Source organism: Somniosus microcephalus, chromosome 10, assembly GCF_052327205.1.
Source record: "Somniosus microcephalus isolate GS21.2 chromosome 10, FLI_Smic_1.0, whole genome shotgun sequence".
Classification (NCBI taxonomy): Eukaryota; Metazoa; Chordata; class Chondrichthyes; order Squaliformes; family Somniosidae; genus Somniosus; species Somniosus microcephalus.
In genome coordinates, this window is record NC_140996.1 from 197,406,276 (window position 1) to 197,429,266 (window position 22,991).

Here is a 22,991-nt window from a genome sequence, read left to right on the forward strand (position 1 = left end):
TCTAATGCCACCTCGCTGACTGTAAAATAACCGAATAGTTACAGTACTGGACTAATAACCCAGTGGTCGTGAGTTAAAGTCACGTTTAACAGGTTGTGAAACTGAATTCTGATGTCAAGAACTCCAGAACAGTTTCCCGCACCCCCCGGCCATATGAAACCGAGGACAATTTATAATAACCATGTTAAAAACTCTGTACTAATATGTGCCCCCCATATAAACCTGCAGTCATTTAACAATGACCACGTGAAAACCTTTGAACCCTATGTGAATCCTTTTAGAATAACCATGTTAAAAATTCCATACTGAAGTCCAAAATAAAAACCATCCATTGTCTGGCAAGGGCTCTGAATACAGATGGCAGTGCAGGTTTTTGGTCTGGATAGATTTTAATGTCATTCAGACCTTTCAAGCTGTTTGTCAGGAAATCATTTACACTGCAGCCACTTTGTTCCAGTCAAGACCTACACGTTTAGCCCTGTTAAAGAAAGCCAGAGAACCAGCACAAGGCAGACACGAATGAATTCCATTCTTGTTTTAAAGTTACTAGTACAGGTTCACTGTAGTTTGGAGCAGAGCGTATCGTCCACCCATTGAGACTATGAATAGCTATATTGACAGTGAGTTGGATCTGCTAGATGATGCTGAGCTGACTTCAAGCAGGTACTGCCGCTCTAACAGAAGAGTGCTCCCTCAGTACTTCCCCTCTGACAGTGCAGCGCTCCCTCAGTACTTCCCCTCCGACAGTGCAGCGCTCCCTCAGTACTTCCCCTCCCGACAGTGCAGCGCTCCCTCAGTACTGCCCCTCCGACAGTGCAGCATTCCTTCAGTACTTCCCCTCCGACAGTGTAGCGCTCCCTCAGTACTTCCCCTCCGACAGTGCAGCGCTCCCTCAGTACTTCCCCTCCGACAGTGCAGCGCTCCCTCAGTACTTCCCCTCCGACAGTGCAGCGCTCCCTCAGTACTTCCCCTCCGACAGTGCAGCGCTCCCTCAGTACAGCCCCTCCGACAGTGCAGCGCTCCCTCAGTACTGTCCCTCCCGACAGTGCAGCGCTCCCTCAGTACTGCCCCTCCGACAGTGCAGCATTCCTTCAGTACTTCCCCTCCGACAGTGTAGCGCTCCCTCAGTACTTCCCCTCCGACAGTGCAGCATTCCTTCAGTACTTCCCCTCCGACAGTGCAGCGCTCCCTCAGTACTGCTCCTCCGACAGTGCAGCGCTCCCTCAGTACTTCCCCTCCAAAAATGCAGTGCTCCCTCAGTACTTCCCCTCCGACAGTGCAGCGCTCCCTCAGTACTGCCCCTCCGACAGTGCAGCGCTCCCTCAGTACTTCCCCTCCGACAGTGCAGCGCTCCCTCAGTACTGCCCCTCCGACAGTGCAGCGCTCCCTCAGTACTTCCCCTCCGACAATGCAGTGCTCCCTCAGTACTGCCCCTCTGACAGTGCAGCGCTCCCTCAGTACTGCCCCTCCGACAGTGCAGTGCTCCCTCAGTACTGACCCTCCGACAGTGCAGCGCTCCCTCAGTACTTCCCCTCTGACAGTGCAGCATTCCTTCAGTACTTCCCCTTCGACGGTGCAGTGCTCCCTCAGTACTGACTCTGATACTGCAGTGCTCCCTCAGTGTAAAGAGGTTATGTGCCGCTATTAGAAGAGGTTGCAATTTTCCTTAAGTTAACTTGAATCAAGCTGAAGTTCCTTACAAACAAGAAAATCAGAGGATACTTTATTATGATAATAAAGTAGTTCATCTAAGGGTAGGAGGATGAAAACACATCTTGGGCGCGGGACAGTGCTGCTGTCAAGATGAAATCCCGAGTTTGCTCACTTAGACCGTGCCCACCAAAGCTACAGAAACGCCAGCCCGAGAGGTTATAAAAAATCTAGTAAACTCTTCTAATGGCCTAATAGGTAACGGGGTCACCTGGGGTAGTACTAAAGCCATACAGAGCAGAAAGTCCCACGTTTATTTCCCAGCCTGTGATGAATGAACTGGTCTCAATTTGGACAGCAGTATGACCACTGCAATTAACCTCAGGTTAGGGTGAGGAAAAGCCTGATAAGACTCCTTATTCCTGATCACAACCTAGCGACTCCTGGTAGAAAGTACACGTGTGTGTGTGTGCACGCACATGTGTTTGGACTTGGCTGTGACATCCACCCATGGTTGATTAGCCTTCCGCCACTTACTGCCTACGCTCAAAGGAAGAATGGGTATGTGTGCGAGGTGTTGTGGGGACCCATGGAACCGTACTGTGGCAAGGGGGGTCAGCGTGTTCAGGAAATTAGAAAAAGGGATGAAAAATGCAGAAAAGAGAGAAGAAAGTGAATACATGACAAGACAGTCCACTTGAAGACAGGCTGTGGCCTCGAAACATCTACTGCTGATCTGTTTTTTTTAATCTTGCAGTTTGCATTGGCAGCAGTTTGAACAAAAAGGTGCCACAAAATAAAATTAAAACTTGTTTATATAATCCCTATTGAAAATCAGGTCTTCTCTCTGGCTCTGCAGTCCGTGCGATATCCTAATCTGCATTTGAATGCGCACATTTTGGGTTTCATTAAACTGGAAGAATCTTTAAATCAGAACATGGCTAAGCAGCTCCTGCAGAATATTTTATGTAAATGCAATGTGTGTGAATCCGCACGATAAGCGAGTGTAAAGCATGTAATGTCCTCCCACACCTCTGCCTCTGGTGAACAACGGGTGACAAGTCATTAATATTACCCACGGTTTCCGCAGGCACTGATGGCCATCAGCTCCTCTCTGTGTGCCCTGCCGCCTGCGGGCGCTGTCGAGGGCACTTGTGGCGTGCGCTCGGAGTGCCAGCTGCAGCAGAAGGTGGTGAGCGATCCGAGTCCCATCAAACTGTAAGCGTCCAAGTCGCTGCTTTGCTGCTGTTGTCCGGTCTCGGCAAAAACTAGGGAGCCTTGAAAGCTGTTCCCCGATGGCGATATGAGATTCCTTAGGGAAATGTGTTAAATTTATGGCCCAAAAGCAGGCAAAATAATCCTCTTAATACAATGCGGGGATTAGGCCCGAAGCAGCAGTCAGAGCATTCGAGGGAAGAAAAGGCAGTGTAATTACAGGACCTTTGACCTACAGCTGTTTGTTCCACTGCCTTCAGCTGAGCCCATTTTAATGTCTGACAGCTCATTTTTTATATTCTTGTTAAATTCCCCATTACAAAGCCCTCCATCTATCACAGAGACAAAAAAAAATGGCCCATGCTTTATTCTGAGCAGTTCACATGAGCTTTTTTCCTGTAGCTGATTCAGGGAGCAGGCAGTTTTGCTCTCATGAGCTTTGAGCAATAATCTGATCAATCCTCCTTGGAAATGGCTCCGTTCCTCCCTGAACAATTCAAGTGGAAGTGAAAATGCCAGAAAGAACGTCTCTTGTTTTTTTCTCTCTTGTTATTCTTACAAGGAATAAATCCCTCTCCTCCCTGCACTCCACTGGTCTACAAGCGACCACCAAAATCTTCGACCAGAAACGGGTAGGCACAATCTAACCCATTACATAGTCTGCTCGCGAGGCAGATATTTTCCATTTGATTCATTTTTTCCTTTGAGGACAGCAGTGACAATTCTACAATCAGGCCAAAGGAACGATTTGTAAAGTTACTGTAAGAATAATGGTCTAAAAATTACAAACTTATAAACACTTAACTTGTTCATCTGAAATTACTATCTCCACCTTAATAGTGGAAATGTTACCCCAATAAATAGAAATGGGTCATTTTCTATTAAGACACCTAGGTAGAGGCCCAAGTTCCATAGCGCAAGTAGACCCTTGCAGTCTGGGCCTCAGTTTTCAGGTTTCTAACAAACAAGAAATCTCCACCGCCTCTCCCAAAAAAAAATGCCAATCCTTCTTTCTCATAAGGATATTGTCCCTTTAAAAAATAGTCTAGAACTCGGACCATTTTCTAATTCTACTTTTTAACATTCATCAGGTTTAATAGTAGTCACACGATAGGGGAAATTAATCGAAATTTGAAAGAAAGGCTCGGAATTTCCTCAATTTTCAGCGCAACAATGGCGCAAGAGCTGCATTGTGCTGGTTTTGTCTGAGGAAATTTGTGCGTCTGTGACTTACCATGGTTTACGGTGCAACCTCGCTACATGCAAATTTCCTCCATCTATGCTCGGCTCCCGCGTTACATCCACCAAACCCCGACTTAGCTCATTAACATAACTCCGCCCCCATGCAAAAGACCAAAGATTGCAAGTTCCCCGCGTTTAAGCCAGCGCTGAAACGGGTGTAAATATGTGGCTAAAACCTTGTCCCCACCTAACCCATAATCGGCATAACTGAGAAGTTTCAGCCTCCGATCATCCCCCAAACGTTATTTCTGGATTTTGACAGTGAATTTCTTGGCGGTTTTTGTCTTTGAATTTTTCTCACCGGGACTGTATTGTATTTGGTGTATCTTTCTAATAATGCTTTATTATGGCATCAGAATCTGAAACATTGAAACAGCAAAAAGCTACCACGTTGCCATTAAACATGCGGCAGTGCTTAATGTGCAGAAATGATGGTATCTAATGAGATAAAGAGGGACTTAAAGAAGGAAGATGGCGTGTGCTCCGCAGGTTTCTTCAGGCTCCTAATGGTTACCCTGAATTTGTGTGTATTTAATGTTGGTTTTTAAGTTCCGGCGCCTGCAATTAAGATCCACAGGAAATTTCGGTGTAAATGTCAGCGTAGATTTCTGCATAATATCGGGCCGAGGAATTTCTGGGCCAAAATCTTTTTGTTTCTCACGTCATCAAAAATGCAGCCGGTAAGATACTCCAAAATTTCTTAAATAACAAAAAATTAGATTCTAGTCAAATCCTGTCATGCAGAATAACAAAATCCTGTAGTAATCTAATTGATGGGTTCAGATGGTTTATCAAAAGAATAATGGATGCATGGGACTGGCTGGTACAGTGGGTTAACACATTTTTCTTCAGTGAGCAGAGTTTGAATCCAGCCCAGACTGAGCGGATAAAAGTTCTCACTCTTTGACAGCTGTCTACCGGGGCGTTGCGCACTCGACTGACTTCATGATCTGCCGGCGCAGGAGATCGTGGCGGTAGTGTTTAGCACAGCCGCAAAATGTCTAGTTAATTCCGCGAGCGACGCAAACATCGCCGCGCCCAGGCGCTACTTGCTTTGCGCCCCATTAGTGCCCTCTTAAGGCGCTAATGGGAGGCGCAAACAACTGAATTTTTCCTCCACAGAGTTTTACAGCACAGAAAGAGGCCCTTCGGCCCATCGTGACCGCGCCGGCCATCAAGCCCTGTCTATTCTAATCCCATTTTCCAGCACTTGGTCCGTAGCCTTGAATGCTATGGCATTTCAAGTGCTCATCTAAATGCTTCTTGAATGTTGTGAGGGTTCCTGCCTCTACCACCCTTTCAGGCAGTGAGTTCCAGATTCCAAACACCTTCTGGGTGAAAAAGTTTTTCCTCAAATCCCTTCTAAACCTCCTGCCCCTTACCTTGAAACTATGCCCCCTTGTTATTGACCCCTCTACTAAGGGGAAAAGTTCCTTTCTATCTACCTTATCTATGCCCCTCATAATTTTGTAAACCTCAATCAGGTCCCCCCTCAGCCTTCTCTGCTCTAAGGAAAGCAACCCCAGCCTGTCCAGTCTCTCTTCATAGCTCCAGCCCAGGTAACATCCTGGTGAATCTCCTCTGCACCCTCTCCAATGCAATCACATCCCTCCTATAGTGTGGTGACCAGAACTGCACACAGTATTCCAGCTGTGGTCTAACTAGCGTTTTGTACAGCTCCATCATAACCTCCCTGCTCTTATATTCTATGCCTCGGCTAATGAAGGCAAGTATCCCATATGCCTTTTTAACCACCTTATCTACCTGTCCTGCTACCTTCAGGGATCTATGTACATGCACACCAAGATCCCTCTGATCCTCTGTCCTTCCTAGGGTCCTACCATTCATTGTGTATTCCCTTGCCTTGTTAGTCCTCCCAAAATGCATCACCTCACACTTTTCAGGATAAATTCCATTTGCACTGTTCTGCCCATCTAACCAACCCGTCTATATCGTCCTGTAGCCTGAGGCTTCCCTCCTCGCTATTTACCACACCACCAATTTTCATGTCATCTGTGAACTTACTGATCATACCTCCTACATTCATATCTAAATCATTAATGTACACTACAAACAGCAAAGGACCCAGCACTGATCCCTGTGGTACACCACTAGACACAGGCTTCCAGTCACGAAAACGACCATCACCCTCTGCCTCCTGCCACTAAGCCAATTTTGGATCCAATGTGCCAAATTGCCCTGGATCCCATGGGCTCTTACCTGCTTGACTAGTCTCCCATGTGGGACCTTATAAAAAGCCTTACTGAAGTCCATGTAGACTACATCAACTGCACTACCCTCAGCCACACACCTAGTCACCCCCTCTCAAAATTCAATCAAATTGGTTAGACATGATCTCCCCCTGACAAAGCCATGCTGACTATCCTGGATTAATCCATGCCTCTCCAAGTGGAGACTAATTCTGTCCCTCAGAATTTTTTCCAATAATTTCCCTACCACTGATGTTAAGCTCACTGGCCTGTAATTCCCTGGTTTATCCTTACTACCCTTCTTGAATAATGGTACTACATTAGCTGTCCTCCAGTCCTCTGGCACCTCCCCTGTGACCAGAGAGGTTCTGAAAATTTGTGTCAGAGCCCCTGCAATCTCCTCCCTTGCCTCATACAGCAGCCTGGGATACATCTCATCTGGACCTGGGGATTTATCTACTTTTAAGCCCACTAAAACCACTAGTACCTCCTCCCTCTCAATACTAATTTGTTCAAGTATATCACAATCCCCCTGACTGATTTCTATGCCTACATCGTCTTTCTCCATAGTGAACACAGATGCAAAATATTCATTTAAAACCTCACCTACATCTTCCGGCTCTATACACAGCTTGCCACTTTGGTCCATAATGGGCCCTATCCTTTCCCTGGTTATCCTCTTGCCCTTAATAATATACTTATATGAAACACCTTGGGATTTTCCTTTATTTTGCCCGCCAGTGTTTTTTCATGCCCCCTCTTCGCTCTCCTAATTTCTTTTTTAAGTACCCCCCTGCACTTTCTATACTCCTCTAGGGCTTCCACTGTTTTTAGTCCTTTGTATCTGCCAAAAGTCTCCTTTTTTTTCCTAATCCATTCTTGTATATCCCTTGACATCCAGGGTTCCTGGGTTTGTTGGTCCCACCCTTGACCTTTATGGGAACATGTTGGCGTTGTACTCTCTCTATTTCCTTTCTGAAAGACTCCCATTGCTCTGATGTGGATTTTCCTACAAGTAGCTGATCCCAGTCCACTTTGGCCAGATCCTGCCTTATCATATTAAAATCGGCCTTCCCCCAACTTAGAACCTTTATTTCCAGTCCATCTTTGTCCTTTTCCATAACTACCTTAAATCTCACCGAATTATGGTCACCGTCACCAAAATGCTCTCCTACTGACACTTCTACCACTTGCCCGGCTACATTCCCTAGAATTCGGTCCAGTACCGCCCCCTCTCTCTCCCTTTCTGCATGCTGGCTCAAAAAGCTCTCCTGGATGCACATTAAGAATTCCGCACCCTCTAAGCCTTTCATGCTCTGACTATCCCAGTTAATATTGGGGAAGTTGAAATCCCCTACTATTATTACCCTATTATTTCTACACTTCTCTGAGATTTGCCTACATATCTGTTCCTCTATCTCCCCCTGACTGTTTAGGGGCCTATAGTACACCCCCAGCAAAGTGCTTGCCCCCTTTTTGTTTTTAAGTTCTACCCATATGGCTTCATTAGAGGAACCTGCTAAGATATCATCCCTCCTTACAGCAGTAATTGACTCCTTGATTAATATTGCGATACCCCCTCCTCTTTTACACCCCCTCTGTCTCGCCTGAAGATTCTATATCCCGGAATATTGAGCTGCCAGTCCTGCCCCTCCCTCAACCATGTCTCTGTGATAGCAACCATATCATACTCCCATGTGTTCATCAACACCTTCAATTCATCTGCCTTACTCGCAAGACTCCTTGCATTAAAATAAATGCCATCCAGCCTTGCCATACTCCCTTGTGCCATTACATATTTGCTATGCCTTCCAGGCTGACTTGTTTTTCCCTCTATATTTGGCTGTGCATCACCCCCTACTATAGCTCCACTCCATATCCCATCCCCCTCCCCCTTTTACTGAACTGCTGGCTGACTAGCAGGAAGTCTTATGCAATTTGTTAGACAGGGCAGCACAAATCATTTGTTAGGTTACCATAAATGAGATCGCTCCAGCAATCGGCTGTGTGAGTAGTGACACATCTACAACACCAACTTGCATTTATATAGCACCTTTAACATAATAAAACATCCCAAGGCGCTTCACAGGTGCGTTATCAAAGAAAAAGAAACCAAGCCACAAAAAGAGATATTAGAACAGATGACTAAAACCTTGCTCAAAGAGGTAGGTTTTAAGGAGCGTCTTAAAGGAGGAGAGAGAGGTAGGGAGGCTTAGGGAGGGAAATCCAGAGTTTAGGGCTTAGGCAGCTGAAAGCGCGGCCGCCAATGGTGGAGCGATTAAAATAGGGGTTGCGCAAGAGGCCAGAATTGGAGGAGTGCAGAGATCTCGGAGGGTTGTAGGACTGGAGGAGGTGACAGAGATAGGGAGGGGTGAGGCCATGGACGGATTTGAAAAAAAAAATCAGAATTTTAAAATTGAGGCGTTGCTGGACCAGGAGCCGGTGTAGGTCAGCGAGCACAGGGGTGATGGGTGAATGGAACTTGGTGCGAGTTAGGATACGGGCAGCAAAGTTTTGGATGAGCTCAAGTTTATGGAGGGTGGACGATGGGAGGCCGACAACTACACATCTACATATGGACTTCCCTTTGTTCCCAGTGTCTGCTCCTCTGTAAATCAGCGATCATGTACTGCAGCTCAGCAACATATTTTATTCATTTAAGATTTTGATGCCTTGACTTTAGAAGGTTGAAGGGTGATCTAGTTGAAGTTTTTAAAATGAAAAAGGAATTCTATAGGGTAGATGCAGAGAAGCTAGTTCCACTGCTGGGGCGGGGGTGGGGGGAGTGGGGGAACCCAGAACATGGGGGCATAATCTTAAAATTAGAGCTCGGCCATTCAGGAGTGAAATCATGAAGCACTTTTTCCACACAAAGGATGGTGGAAATCTGGAACTGTCTCCCCCCAAAAGGCTGTGGATACTGGGACAATCAGTAGATTTTTGTTAGGCAAGGATATCAAGGGATATTGAACTAAGGCGAGTAAATGAGATTGAGATATGGATCAGCCATGATTGAACTGAATGGCGAACAAGCTCGATGGGCCGAATGACCTGTTCCTGTTCCTCTGGTTAACTACGTGTCATATTTCAGGGCTTTCTCCTGACACATTTTTTTTGTTCCCAACTAAACTCGTTTTCATAAGCAGACCGAATCTGTTATGAATTGAAACCTGTGATCTGGAATGCTGAAGGGGTGGTGGAAGCAGATTCAATACTAACTTCCAAAAGGGAATTGGATATATACATAAAAAGGAATTTTTTTCAGGGCTAAGGGAAAACATTAGGGGAGTATGACTAATTGGATAGCTCTTCAAGGAGCAGGCACAGGCATGATGGGCCGAATGGCCTCCTTCTATGCTGTATGATTCTATAAACCATACAGAGCAGAAAGGACTCAGGCTCAATCCACTGGTTTACTCTGTTTTAGCTGATCAGAACTGTGGCAGTGGTGAGGGCGACATCATTGGCCTCAGCTCCCCTACGTTCGGGATGGGTGTTGGAAAATGCGGCTGCGTGGACATCAGGTGAGGAGAAGATTGGGTGGGTCTGTAATGGTCGAATCGCCGGTCAGCATTTGCTGGTTAGAGTCACACATGACGTACGGCTACTTGGGTGAAGCACTGAAAGGCTGGTGTAATAATTGAATTATTAGAGGTCTGTGGAACTCTGCCCAGCAGACTTCAACAGCTTCAGGAGAGGAAAGTCTGGGCTGGAGGGTAAGAAAGTGCAGCGCGTTTATTGTGAAACACTGCTGCAAAATTCCCCTCCAATAGAAATCAGTTACATCGACAATAAAGGCAAGTAGCATCTTTAAGGAGGCAGCTTGTAAATGAAAACCTAGTGCTGCGTTTTACTTGCTTGTTGCAAGGCTTCTAGAGCAGCCACTAGTTTTAAATAAGATTATATTTATTAGTAGTCTTTAAATCATTAGTAACAATTGCTGACTCGTTAGCTAGTGTATAGAGTAACACTTTTGCTCTGCACTATAACAGTTTTATGTATTGTACATGTTTTCACTATTACTCGTTTATAGTACCACACAGCCAATTATTGTCTAAAATAATGTTTACAACAAAGGCAGCTCCTTCAGTGACAGTGCACTTTGGATAATGGCCCAGAGGAAAAGCTGGTAATCAGCAATTGTCCCTTGACCTTCTCTTAACCTTCAGGAAGTACGTACTTGCTTAAATTCCACTCGTAGCTGATACCTGAGGAGAGCGATGGGTGACGGAGCATGAAAAAGCCATCTGTTTCCAGTTAGCCGAATCATCAGTGCTATGGGACAGACTTTCTAAGGCTCACTGGGATCTAGCGTGCCTCCAGCCCTGCCGAATAAGGCCTTAGAGCCAACAGGAAGTGTAAAGGTGCCATCTGTGTTGAGGTGCCGCTTCACTTTATAAACGTCACTTTTTCTTCCTCAAATCTTCTTCCCTCTTCTCCTGATGCCACTGACTCTTCATGGGGAACAGTTCTGGAAGCATTGGCAGTCCTCCTGTACCTCAGACAAATGGCCATCCTTCATTTAAGAGACCAGAAGGTGAGTGATGGCAGGCTATTTGACCTTGGGATGGGAAATAGCAGCAAGTGAGCCTGTAATGTTGGGAGGAGTCAATGAATGGCGATCAGGAGTCAGAACCCTACCTGAGTTTTCCATTGGCAGGCCAATGAGGCCTATTGTATAACCTCACTTACTGCCCAGCCTGAGATCAGAGAACACAAAAGAAAGACTTGCATTTATATAGCACCTTTCCCAAACCTCAGGATGCCTCAAAGCACTTTACAGCCAATTAAGTACTTTTTGAAGTGCAGTCACTGTTGTAATGTAGGAAACGTGGCAGCCAACTTGCACACAGCAAGCTCCCACAAGCAGCAATGTGATAATGACCAGATAATCTGTTTTAGTGATGTTGGTTTTGGGATAAATATTGGCCAGGACACCGGGGAGAACTCCCCTGCTCTTCTTCAAAATAGTGCCATGGGATTTTTTACATCCATCTGAGAGAGCAGACGGGGCCTCAGTTCAATGTCTCATCCGAAAGACGACACCTCCAACAGTGCAGCACTCCCTCAGTACTGCACTGGAGTGTCAGCTTCAGAAATCAAATAGGGAATTCAAAAGAAACCCCTTTACCCAAAGAGTGGTGAGAATGGGGAACTCACTACCACAGGGAGTGGTTGAAGTGAATAAGTATAGATGCATTTAAGGGGTGGTTAGATAAGCATATGAAGGAGAAGGGAACAGAGGGTTATGCTGATAGAATTAGATGAGGAAACCTGAGTGGAGCATAAACTGCGGCATGGACTGGTTGGGCTGAATGGCCTGTTTCTGTGCTGTATATCCTATGTAAATGTAGATTTTTGTGATCAAGTTTCACGGATCGGGACTTGAACCCACAACTGTCTAACTCAGAGGCAAGAGTGCTACCAACTAAGCCACAGCTGACACTAGACAGAGCTCAGAGCTTCTGGTCTCTATGGATTTGCACAACATAAGTCAGTGCTTTTACTCACGAGGTCATCAGGGGACCATACTTAGTTCACTTTAGCTGCTTTCAATGCTCTATTTGTATTCTAGACTACCACATAAAACCACATCTCTTTCAGAATATTTCATAAAGTGAGGATGCCGAATATAGTGCAGGAAAGTAAGTTGTCAAGTATACTACAGATAAGAATATTTGTCAAGAACCTATTATCATTTAGATATATGGTAATTAGTTTCATGAACTTAATCCACTTGTTGAGTTTACAGGAATCTGGCACCAGGAGGCTCAGAAACCCAGGGAGCCGGCGCACAGATATGGGTTTCCGAAAGTCCAAACTAAATAGTTGTAAAACACCTTTAAGTGCAGGGTCAGGTACCCTTATGCCCTCATCATCCTAATAACGGTCATTAAAGGCAAAGGCAATTTAGTGAGGTCAAAGGTTAACAGTAAAATAAACCAATCGTTCCAGTGACCGTATCAGGGTATTTTTGGACAGTATCATTAAGTTAACAGTAATGTCCCATTCCCAAGGACCAAAGCAGTTCTGTGCAACTCCAGGAGGCAGTCACACATGGATTTGAGTTTGCACCCAATGCAGTATAATTCCAGCTTTACACGAGCAGTGTAATAATCAGATCTACAGATTACACTTAAGGAGCACCATCTTCATGAAAGAACTGTTTGGGAATTACAGTTTACACATGGCCATTCTTGGCAAGATGTACCAGTCTACCGACCGGTCTTTCAAAGAGAACAATCTTTTCCCCTTCCCACAAGAGGCTGCCTGCCACAGTCTGTATGTGGCCATTGTAGTGAATGATTAGCATATGATTTAATTAGCAATTACATCACTAAACTAGGTCAAAGAGGAGGCACTTTCCCTTTCCCCAACAGCACAATGCTGCCTTATCAAAACATTCCTCGGTGTCTCTCCCTCCCCCCTAAATTAGCAACTAGTTCACTGCTGTCATCAGACTGCTGAGCACTGGGAAATAAATAAAGGTCCCATACATTTTATTCATTTATTTGTTTTTCACTTCAGAGGCACATTTAGTTAATTAGATAAGCTAATTTGATATAAATTAAATGGTAGTGTATTTAATAGGGAAAATGTTCGCCTTTAGTGCTCCCAGCGATGTGCTATGTGCATTGATGGGAGCGTGTTGGAAATTCGGGGGCACTCCCAGTTCACAAGCCCCCAATTTGTACATTAAAATGAAAGTACAGAAAATCAAGTCCTCCCAAATTCCTGATACATACTCCGGACTAAAATTTACTCCAAAAGACTCCAGCATAATGATGCCCTAATGGGTAAAAGTAGCAATAACCAAACAGGCCAGAAGGTCCTAGGTTTTATTCTTGGTCTATGCTGGATTAGGTTCTCTCCTGGGTCTACAACTAGCCTCAGTACCGTTGTGCAAGGGAAGGAAAGAAAAAATCAATCAGTACTCCCAACCTGTGTGTGCCGATGGAAGTGAATGGTTATGGGAGAATGCAGGGCAGTCAGATTAGATTTGGTCTTCTTCTGTGTTGTAAACATCTTATGATTCTAGGCTTTAGAATTGCATGAACTGAACTCATGAACTAGGGAAAGCTTGCCATAGCAGTTTCCGGCTACAGAATATCAGTTGAACTGGAACAAGGATACAATGCAGGAAATGGCTTTAACCAGGAGGTGCTAATTCTGACACAATAGGCATGGTTTTAACCCTACCCTGAGTGGAGGCTGGGCAGACGAGCGAGCAGTTAAAATCGCCATACCGATTCCACAGGTTACAATTTTAATGTGCTTTTCTTAGCAGGCAAGACGGACATTTGCCGGAAACTGGCGGGGTCCTTCTTTAAGTATATAGATCAGGCGCCAATGACATCATCGGATCCCGGTTATATGTTAACATTGAGGCCTGCTTGGGGAAGTGATTGTGGCTTTCCCGCCCAGTGCACCTAGCATGAAGAGGAGTCAGAACTAGAAGAGGCCCAAAAAAGTCTCCTCTGAGCGCAGCAAGGAAAGTGCTTCCCTGCCCTGAGCTCACCCTGATCGACTTACCCGAGTGCCAGGGATCTATTCATTTTCCTGCTTTTTTCCAGTTCTGACGAAAGGTCATTGACCTGAAACGTTAACTCTGTTTCTCTCTCCACGGATGCTGCCCTGGCCTGCTGAGTTTTTCCAGCGTTTTCTGTTGTTATTTCCGTTCCTTCAGTGCCTGGTTGGTGGCAATTGTCTGCTGCTCGACATTGCGCTCTTGTCCATCAGCCAGCGGCCACGTCTAGCCAGTTCCGGGTGGGAAACTGGCTGGGGTCGTGCAGATGAGGCTCGGGCGTTAAAATCTCCCGGGCCTCAAGCTGCCGAGGTCAGGGCAGGTTGCTGCCCGTCTCGGCCCCTGCTCACCCGAATCCTGCTCCGGGTTAAAATTGGGGCTAATGTGAGCTTTTGAAAAATAAAGCTTATTTGCAATGGTTCAGTCGTTCGAGATAACCAGGACGTCTCCTCTAACTGTGGCAGCCTTACAAATATTAACATGTATCACAAGCCTGTCCAACCAATCAGGACCTGACAAGGGGCTGTTTCTGAAGATGTACATTAAAAGGCAGACTGACGCTGCCCTGCTCCTCAATGTTTAACCCAGTTCATGTATTCTCTCCTTCACGAAGACAACACAAATCTTTCCTACAAAGCAGTCACAGAAGCTATTCTGAAACTGTTACAGTACAAGAAATAGCTACAAATTCCTATATAAACACATCATATAAACATTCCTCTGATCCCAGGTCCCTCGCACTGGGGGGTAATTTTAACTCTATTGAGTAAAATGGCCGATATCAGAACCAATGGAAAGGAAAATCAGGCGGGTGTATAATGGTCAGTCTGGTATCGCCATCGCTTAGAGCTAAAACTACCTCCACTGTGCTCAAATCTGGTTGCCACGCTACAAAAGATGTAACACATTTGTACTGCAGAGGGTACAGAGAAGGGTAACAGAACCAATTCCAAATTTAATGGGAATAAATTATGAAGAAAGGTCACAGAAGTTCATGGTCTAATTTTAACAAAAAACTAAAAGAGGGCTCTGATCGAGATAAAGACAAACCCAGAATATTATTTCAAAGTAAGCCGGGAAAGTTGGACTAGAAGGCATAAATTTAAATTATTGAAAAGTAAATTTAAAATGGAAATATTGGCAAGATGTTCTTTTCTCAGAATGATAAATATTTGGAATAATCTGCCGGTCAGAGTAGTAGAGGTATAAATATTAGAGATGTTCAGAATATAGCTGGACGCTATAACGGCAAGTTTAGGATACTAGAGGAACAGGCTTCAATAGGCCAATGGCCTTTTCTCATTTTACTTTTCAAATGATTTTAATAATTATTGGCTATATTTTTTAAAATGGTGCCCCTGCCCCAGGCAAAGCGAGTTAAAAAAAAATTAAATGTAATTTAAGTCAACCATGGCCTTGACGAAATAATAACAATGACAGCGCGCTGCCTTCAATCTTTCTACTAAAGAATCAAGTCCTAGAAAAGCAGAACTGACTCTGCAGTTTGTCTCTTGCTGTTGTTGGTCAATGTTTGAATTGTCTTTTTTTTCCTCAGAGTGAACATTAAGGTCATGGGAAATTATCCAGCTCAAAGCTAAAGGCCGTTTCCTGGAGTTAAAAGCCTGGGACTGCCGCCTCCTCAGATTCCTCAGCAGGCTGATGGTCTGCATGCTGGATTTCACAGAGTGGAAACAAGCCAGCAAGAGGCAGATTAGCCAGTGGAAAACCATAAATGGAAAAGTTATTTGTAAATTACTCTGTTTGGCAAGCCACAGCTTCCCTAAACCCAACCACCCTGTAAACAATGAGGTCCTACATCTGCAACTCCAGCTCTCACTAAATAAAATGACGCCAAGTGTGTTCAACTGTGATCATTGTATCGATGCATACAGCACACTAACGCTCCCACTGACTGGATAATTGATCTCCCACGATCTATCATCCACTTATCAGGACTAAACACCGGAGAGAAGTCCATACAAAGTACTTGCAGAATGAAAAACTCACACATTGGAAAAATGCCATTATAAATTTAAATCAAATAGGACAGCTTAAATTATGGTATTAACTATGAACAGAGGGAAGTGACTAGAAAAATATAATCTGTTGTATGGATGGATGCACTCAGCACATACATCTTCACAAATTTAAATGTGCAGCTTTCAAACCGTTCATTTCCACTGTGTACTGTGCAGCTTGCAGTAGATTTTGATGGTGCTAACTGTTCTTCCTGTCAGCATCTATTCCAACATTTTGTTTTTATGACTGTGCCCAAAAATGTGAGTAATGTTAGTGCCACATCCTAAGAATGAATTTTTAAAAAAAAGGACACCCAGGTTATTCCCCATTTCAATACACTTTTGAGGCAGCTCTATGGATCCCTGCTCAGCTTTGGGTGTGGGACCTTGAAAATACAGATGATAGATGCAAGCACATCTGTTAAAGCAAGTATGAAATTACTGATCACAAAGGGATCTGTCTAATATAATTTAAAAGCTATCACTTTCTCCACTTGCTCTAATTCAGCTGTTAAAAGACAGATAACTGGCAAGCCGATTCCATGACCTGTTTCTGTGCTGCAGATGCGCTGTGCGTTTAGCACGCGCCCGAACTGAGAGGCCCAAGGATTGATGGAAATTGGTCCTCGGGCCTCATCAGTATACTTGTCGTGAGCTGGTTGTGCCGCCACAGACAGCTCACCCATGCAAAGCTATCAATGTCAGGCCACCTATGAAAAGTTGCACGCATTTCACGCCCGAAAAACAGGTGCCAATAATACCAGTTTCTACCCCTATGTATTCTATTTTACCTAATGACCACGGGACGAGGAACAGATTAGGCTCAGCTCCCATGGTCCAATAGCCTGTCAATGGTCACTGTACTGTATTAGCTCACATATGAAAAAAGGCTAGAGGAGTGAGGTACTGGAAGGCAACTGCATCAGTAGAGCAATACCACATCAGCAGTCAATGGTGGAGGGGAGAATATTGGCCCAACAACAAACCAAATGCAACTTTTCATAGGTAGCGCTTCAGAATAATCTATTGCATGTGCTCTTAATTCTGAGCATCGAAAACCAGGAAACCAAAGTCTATGCTCAATAGCCTTTTGTCAGGAAGTGGGAAGCAGGCTGTCTGTGATTGCTGACATCTCTATTAATACTAGCATTCCACACTCAGAATTCTAGATATGCACTTTCTGTAGTGAGAGAGGCAATTTTACAGTGACTCAGTGAAGCCACTATACTGCTATTGATGCACACAATCCCCTATTCAGGACCTGTAGTTCTCGCGTGAAAGGTCTTCAATTTGTAGTTATAGATCCAAACAAGGCTCCTGTCTAACTGCGAGAATGTGATTGACAAACAAGGTTTCCAGGAGAACCTGTGAGTTAGAAACCGTTGAGGCTTGCAGGCGAGATTGGTTTTATTTTCTTCTCGTGGTGTCATTCACATTCTCAAATCCCCTCCATTTGCTGATCGTAACAGTATTTAAGCCTACAGCTCCTTTACTTCCAATGATGGGGGGCCCAGGAGCCAATGCAGGTTAGCGAGGCCAGGGGTGATGGGTGAGTGGGACTTGGTGCAGGTTAGGATACAGGCAGCAGAGTCTTGGTTGAACCGAAGTTTATGGAAGGTGGAGAATGGGAGGCCGCTCAGGGGAGCATTGGAATAGTTTTCTGGAGGTGACAAATGCACGGCTGATGGTTTCGGCAGCAGATGGGCTGAGCCGGGGCGGAGACGGCCAATGTTACAGAAGTGGAAGTAGACGATCTCTGTGATGGAGAGTATATGCGGTTGGAAGCTCTGCTTGGAGTCGAATAAGACCCTAAGCTGAGCTTCCGACAGCCTCTGTAGTCGAATGGTGACACTCGTTGTCCATCCTGACTCATGAATAATGGCCACTTGGGTGAGGTCTCAACACTTTCTTTACCCAGACTGGTTAGAATGTGGAACTTGAGATTGAGGAGAATAGCATAGATGCATTTAAGGGGAAGCTAGATAAGTACATGAGGGAGAAAGGAATAGAAGGATATGCTGATAGGGTGAGATGAAGTAAGGTGGGAGGAGGGCTCATGTGGAGCATAAACACCGGCACATAGAAACATAGAAGATAGGAGCAGGAGTAGGCCATTTGGCCCCTCGAGCCTGCTCCGCCATTCAATGAGATCATGGCTGATCATCCAATTTCAGTACCCTGTCCCTGCCTTCTCCCCATATCCCTTGATCCCTTTAGCCTCAAGAAATATATCCAACTCTTTCTTGAATATATTTAATGAACTGGCCTCCACCGCCCTCTGTGGTAGAGAATTCCACAGGTTCACCACTCTCTGGGTGAAGAAATTCCTTCTCATTTCAGTTCTAAATGGCTTACCCCTTATCCTTAGACTATGACCCCTGGTTCTGGACTCCCCGGCCATCAGAAACATCCTTCCTGCATCTAGTCTGTCCAGACCTGACAGAATTTTATAGGTTTCGATGAGATCCCCTCTCAATCTACTAAACTCCAGTGAGTTATAAGCCCAATCGACACAATCTCTCCTCATACGTCATTCCTGCCATCCTAGGTATCAGCCTGGTGAATCTTTGCTGCACTCCCTCCATGGCAAGAACGTCCTTCCTCTGGTAAGGTGACCAAAACAGTTAGGCCAAATGGCCTGTTTCTGTGCTGTAAATTCTATGTAATCCTATGTAACAATTGCTGGAAAGGAGGGGAGAAACCTGGGGGAAAATTACCCTAAATCAAAACAAATAGTGGAGAGGGGAAGGGACAAATAGGCCCCCAAATTCCTTGAGGCCTGGAACAGACTTGCAGCCTAATTGGGGTCAGGATAGATGGGGCTGGGAAATAGGGCAGGCTTTGGTAAACCTCGTCTCTGAAGATACTTCCACAAGGATTTTCTCTGGGCCAGGGGCGGGAGATAATTGCGTCCCCCTCCTTGTGGCCTGACATATCAAAAGGATGTGGAACATGGTGTCATCCGCCAGCTCCTGCCTCCTGTGCTTTGAACGTACTGAATGCCGGCAATATACCAGCAGCAAGTATAGTGGGGCAATGCAAGAGGAGCCATTCCAGGCGGAGGTCATAGCTTCTCCTGTAAACATCTGGCCAGCACTGGATTCTCTGCACCCCTCCCCCACATAGCAGACCCCAAGAGGCACTGGGAATATGTAAAGTCCCACTCCATCAGAGTTATACTGGTGGAGCAGGATGACCCATTTCAGCCACATATTGCTGTAGTTTCTTGGGAATAAAGGACAAGTTGTGGAATTCTAGTTGAAGTAATGGTCAAAAATCTTGAAAAGAAGCAAATGTACAAAAGTCATACCAAGCCCGTAGCAGATTCTGCACCTAGTTTTGGACAAGTGCAAAAAGTTGCAAAAGAATTACAAAAGATCAGTTCCCCATATAACATACTTGTAGAAATCAATAGGAAACATCTGTTGTACTATAATACGTGCTATAATTCATTAGCCAGAATGGGTTGGTGTGCAGCGAGGACACAAAGGAGATGATTAGTTCCTGTTTGAGACAAGTTACTGTCTAGACCAGTGCTTGCTCTAAAGAGATCAGTCAATACCAGCTCACTACAGTTTTCCCAGGATCTAACCTGATTGACTGAAGAAAAACGATTCTGTTCAGTAAGGGGATGCAGTCGTACATCAAACAGCTGAATGTCAAAGCCTTTCCATTCTTTGGTGTCTGACAGTTCCCCTTAATGCAAATGATGTTTTCTCATGACTGGGACACTGCTCGTATATCACAACTCCAGAGGCAACGGTGTACAACATAAGCAAGGTGCTTACTCCCTGTGCTGCTGGAGTCACAACTTCGGTCAGCAAATGACCATCAGCGCCATTGCACACCACAGGCTGCCATTTTGTTTTGGCTGTCGGCAGGGACCATACACATAGGCAATGTGCTTTTCTCCCTCTGACACTGGGGAATTTCTTGGAGGCGGGACGGAGACGGGACCATTAGACACGAATTAATGAAAATTGCTTGGAGGCGGGATGGAGGCGGGCTTGGGCCCGCCCACCAGTTTTTGCAATCTTAACCACCCGCGCGCCTCCAATCCCGCTTCCATGGCCCAATGAAAATCTTGCCCAACAAGTCCACCTCCTGGCCTTCTCACCATACCCTCGCTTATTCTCTCTCCAAAAATACATCTAATTGTTTCTTAAACCCATTTTTACTGTTCACTTCCATGCTATTCCCTGATATCTTAGTCCATAACTCTACCTGATTTCTTTTCTAACTTCCCAATTTTTAATTTGTGCCTCTTGTTTTTGTTTGGACCCAATACCATAAGAGACTCATTTGCCGGCATCAACTTTGTCAATCCCCTTCACACTTTTCTTTGCCGACTATTAAGCTATTCTATCTACTGAGCAAACCCTCTTAACTAAACTTGTTTACAGCACCACGAGTTTTACTTAGGAACAGATTAAACCAAATAAAGCTCGTAATCCCAGCAAGACAATAAACCAGCACCATTGACACGTCTCTGCCAGGTGAGCAGGATATTGCTCGAAACCACACTACAATTATCAGCTCAAAGCAGGATCTTAACAGAATTTGGGAACTGGCACTGATGTGTATAAAGACTCAATTTAAAGATTGAATATAGCTGAGACTCCTTTAAACTGAGTTCTGTGGAATGTGTGTTCTACATTTACACAGCAGCAAAGGGCAGAGATATCATTTTTGGCAGCAAACAAGGACAAGACAGAAAAGGTCAATATTGCTGTGCTATCGACTGAACACTTCTAATATTATGGTGCTAAATGCAGCATGAATTATTAATAAGAATCCATACTTTTATGCTGCAGTGCCATCAGCTTAGATGTCCTTGCTTTTTACACTGTAATGTCTAGGCTTTTGTAAATCATTAGAAAGATTAACTTAAAAAAAATTGAAACTTATGGCAGAATCTGAATTGATGATTAAATTGACTTTGGTTTGTTTTAACCTTCCAACTATTTCTCGTCACTGTACTCTACTACAAGTCTTTGTCGTATGGGTTTTTTCATCTGTGGGAAAGTGCCTGTAACCGCCCCAGTTAGCTTGTTCGAAATGCGGAGCTCATCATGTGGGGAATCGTAAGCCTGGGCACATCATTTAATGGTGCAGTCTGTTGGCGTGTTCCTGAGAATGGGCCTTCAGCAAGACACTGCTTGGGGGATTGTCCCCTTTGACAAAAGTTAGTGAATAAAAGCAGCATGCTGGATTCTTAGGCCTGTGAGTCACAAATTTCTGATGTCAAAACCCTTTAAAAGCAGTAAGGTTTGTCACAAGGAAATATAAGCCTCAATCTTAGCATCTGCCGAATGCTCATTTTTGGAGACTGTGTTTTGCATATTGAAAAGGTTTATTTTATATTGCCCAACCATCGTGACACAGTTCCAGAAGTTTTAGTAGACATCTACCTATTTTGAAAGTGATTTTCTCCTTGCTTTAGGTTGTCCACAATGACATGCACCATTCTGACTCGACAGGCGTGGAGACAATCTCTTTCCATTTGCTGCATCTTCCAGACCATACGATTATCAGGAATGTTTATATGGCACTGCGGAGGGACGAGGGCAGGTTAGAACCTGCATCCTATCAGTCCGTGAGGCACACGTTAATGGTCTGTGCCACTAGCCAGACCTCCACAGTTCTTCTTCCTTCCTCCTCGCTCTCAATTTTCTGCTCTCATCTCCTGAAGACACGGATTCATACTGATACTGTTCTACAGATAATGGCCATCCTCCACTACCTCAACTAAGTAGTTATTTTTCATGTGTGAACCTAAAGAGCGAGTGCCAGTGAGCTATTTGACTGTGGGGAGTGTTAAGCTGTGCCTGATCCTATCCTCACCTAGTGTCCATACAGGCGTACTTACAAGCAGGGTCACTGGCTAGTGATCAGGAGCATGATCGTCACAAAAGTTTGTATTTATATAGTGCCTTTAACGTGGTAAAATGTCCCAAAATGCTTCACAGGAGCGATTTGCAAACAAAATTTGACATAAGGAGATACCACACTAGAAGGTGAATTTACCAACAGAGCATTACATAAAATTAACAGCACAGAAACAGGCTCCACATGAACCTGCTCCCACCCTACTTCATCGATGCCTATCATCATAACCTTCTATTCCTTTCTCCTTCAGGTACTTATCGAGCTTCCCCTTAAAAGGTGTCTATGTTATTCGCCTCAACTGCTCCTTGTGGTAGCAAGTTCCACATTCTAACCACTCTCTGATAAAGGAGTTTCTCTCCTGAATTCTTTATTGGATTTATTAGTGACTATCTTATATTTATGGCCCCTAGTTTTGGATTAGTGGAAACATCTTTTCTACGTCAACCTTATCAAACCCCTTCATAATTTTAAAGATTAGGTTACCCCCTCAGCCTTCTCTTTTCTAGAGAAAAGAGCACCAGCCAGTTCAGTCTTTCCTGATAACCTCTCAGGTACACGGCTCCACATCAGTTCATACTGTGACAGCGCTTCATGTGCACTGCTGCGTCTTACTTCTTCGTTATTAAAATCTCTTGAAAGGAAATTCCGGATCAACTTTTCCAGCCTAAGAAATGGAACAGAACTATTGCAAAAGTAAACGCAGGGGTCCGCACAGCAGGTCTTTTCATTTCAGTCTACCCTGGAAAACTTAACTCTGAAGGAATACCTGAATGATTTATTATAATGGTTTGTTATTTATTCAACATGAGTTAAAGAATCCCACGGCAATGGGATGGCGAAACATTAGCAATGGAAACTGCACAGCAGACCCAGCACCAAATAAAAACTGTAAATCACTGCACTGGCTTCCAGTGCCAATAAACAGTTTATTAGAGTTCCACAGTTGGCACATTGACTGCATTCTTTCGTTCTCCTGTGGGACTAGCGAGGGTGCTAATGTCACTGCCAGGCTTAGTTTCCCAGAACTGAACACTAGCTCTGTGTAATGCTGTTGCTGCTCAGTGCCCATTTATATAAAAATTAATCAGCGCAGATTTGAAGAAAAAGAAAACACTGGTAATAGGATGATGAATCATATGGGGCCGAAGGTCACTCCAATACTCTTTGTTCTCGGTGGAATGGCTAACCAAGGCAGACATAATCCCACACTGTAGCAAGACCATCAGAAGTTTTCAGTTTACT

General features: G+C 44.7%; 1 protein-coding gene and 1 long non-coding RNA gene across 2 annotated transcripts in view; one reads left to right on the plus strand and one right to left on the minus strand.

The window, feature by feature from the left end:
* LOC147111974 (LHFPL tetraspan subfamily member 6 protein-like) overlaps positions 1–22,991 on the minus strand; it is a 170,577-nt gene that overhangs the window by 31,617 nt on the left and 115,969 nt on the right. The window lies entirely within an intron of this gene.
* On the plus strand, positions 9,598–15,766 carry LOC147111975 (uncharacterized). The gene is made up of 3 exons (XR_015079791.1): positions 9,598–9,841; positions 10,787–10,854; positions 15,398–15,766. It is a non-coding gene; the product is annotated as an uncharacterized LOC147111975 (long non-coding RNA).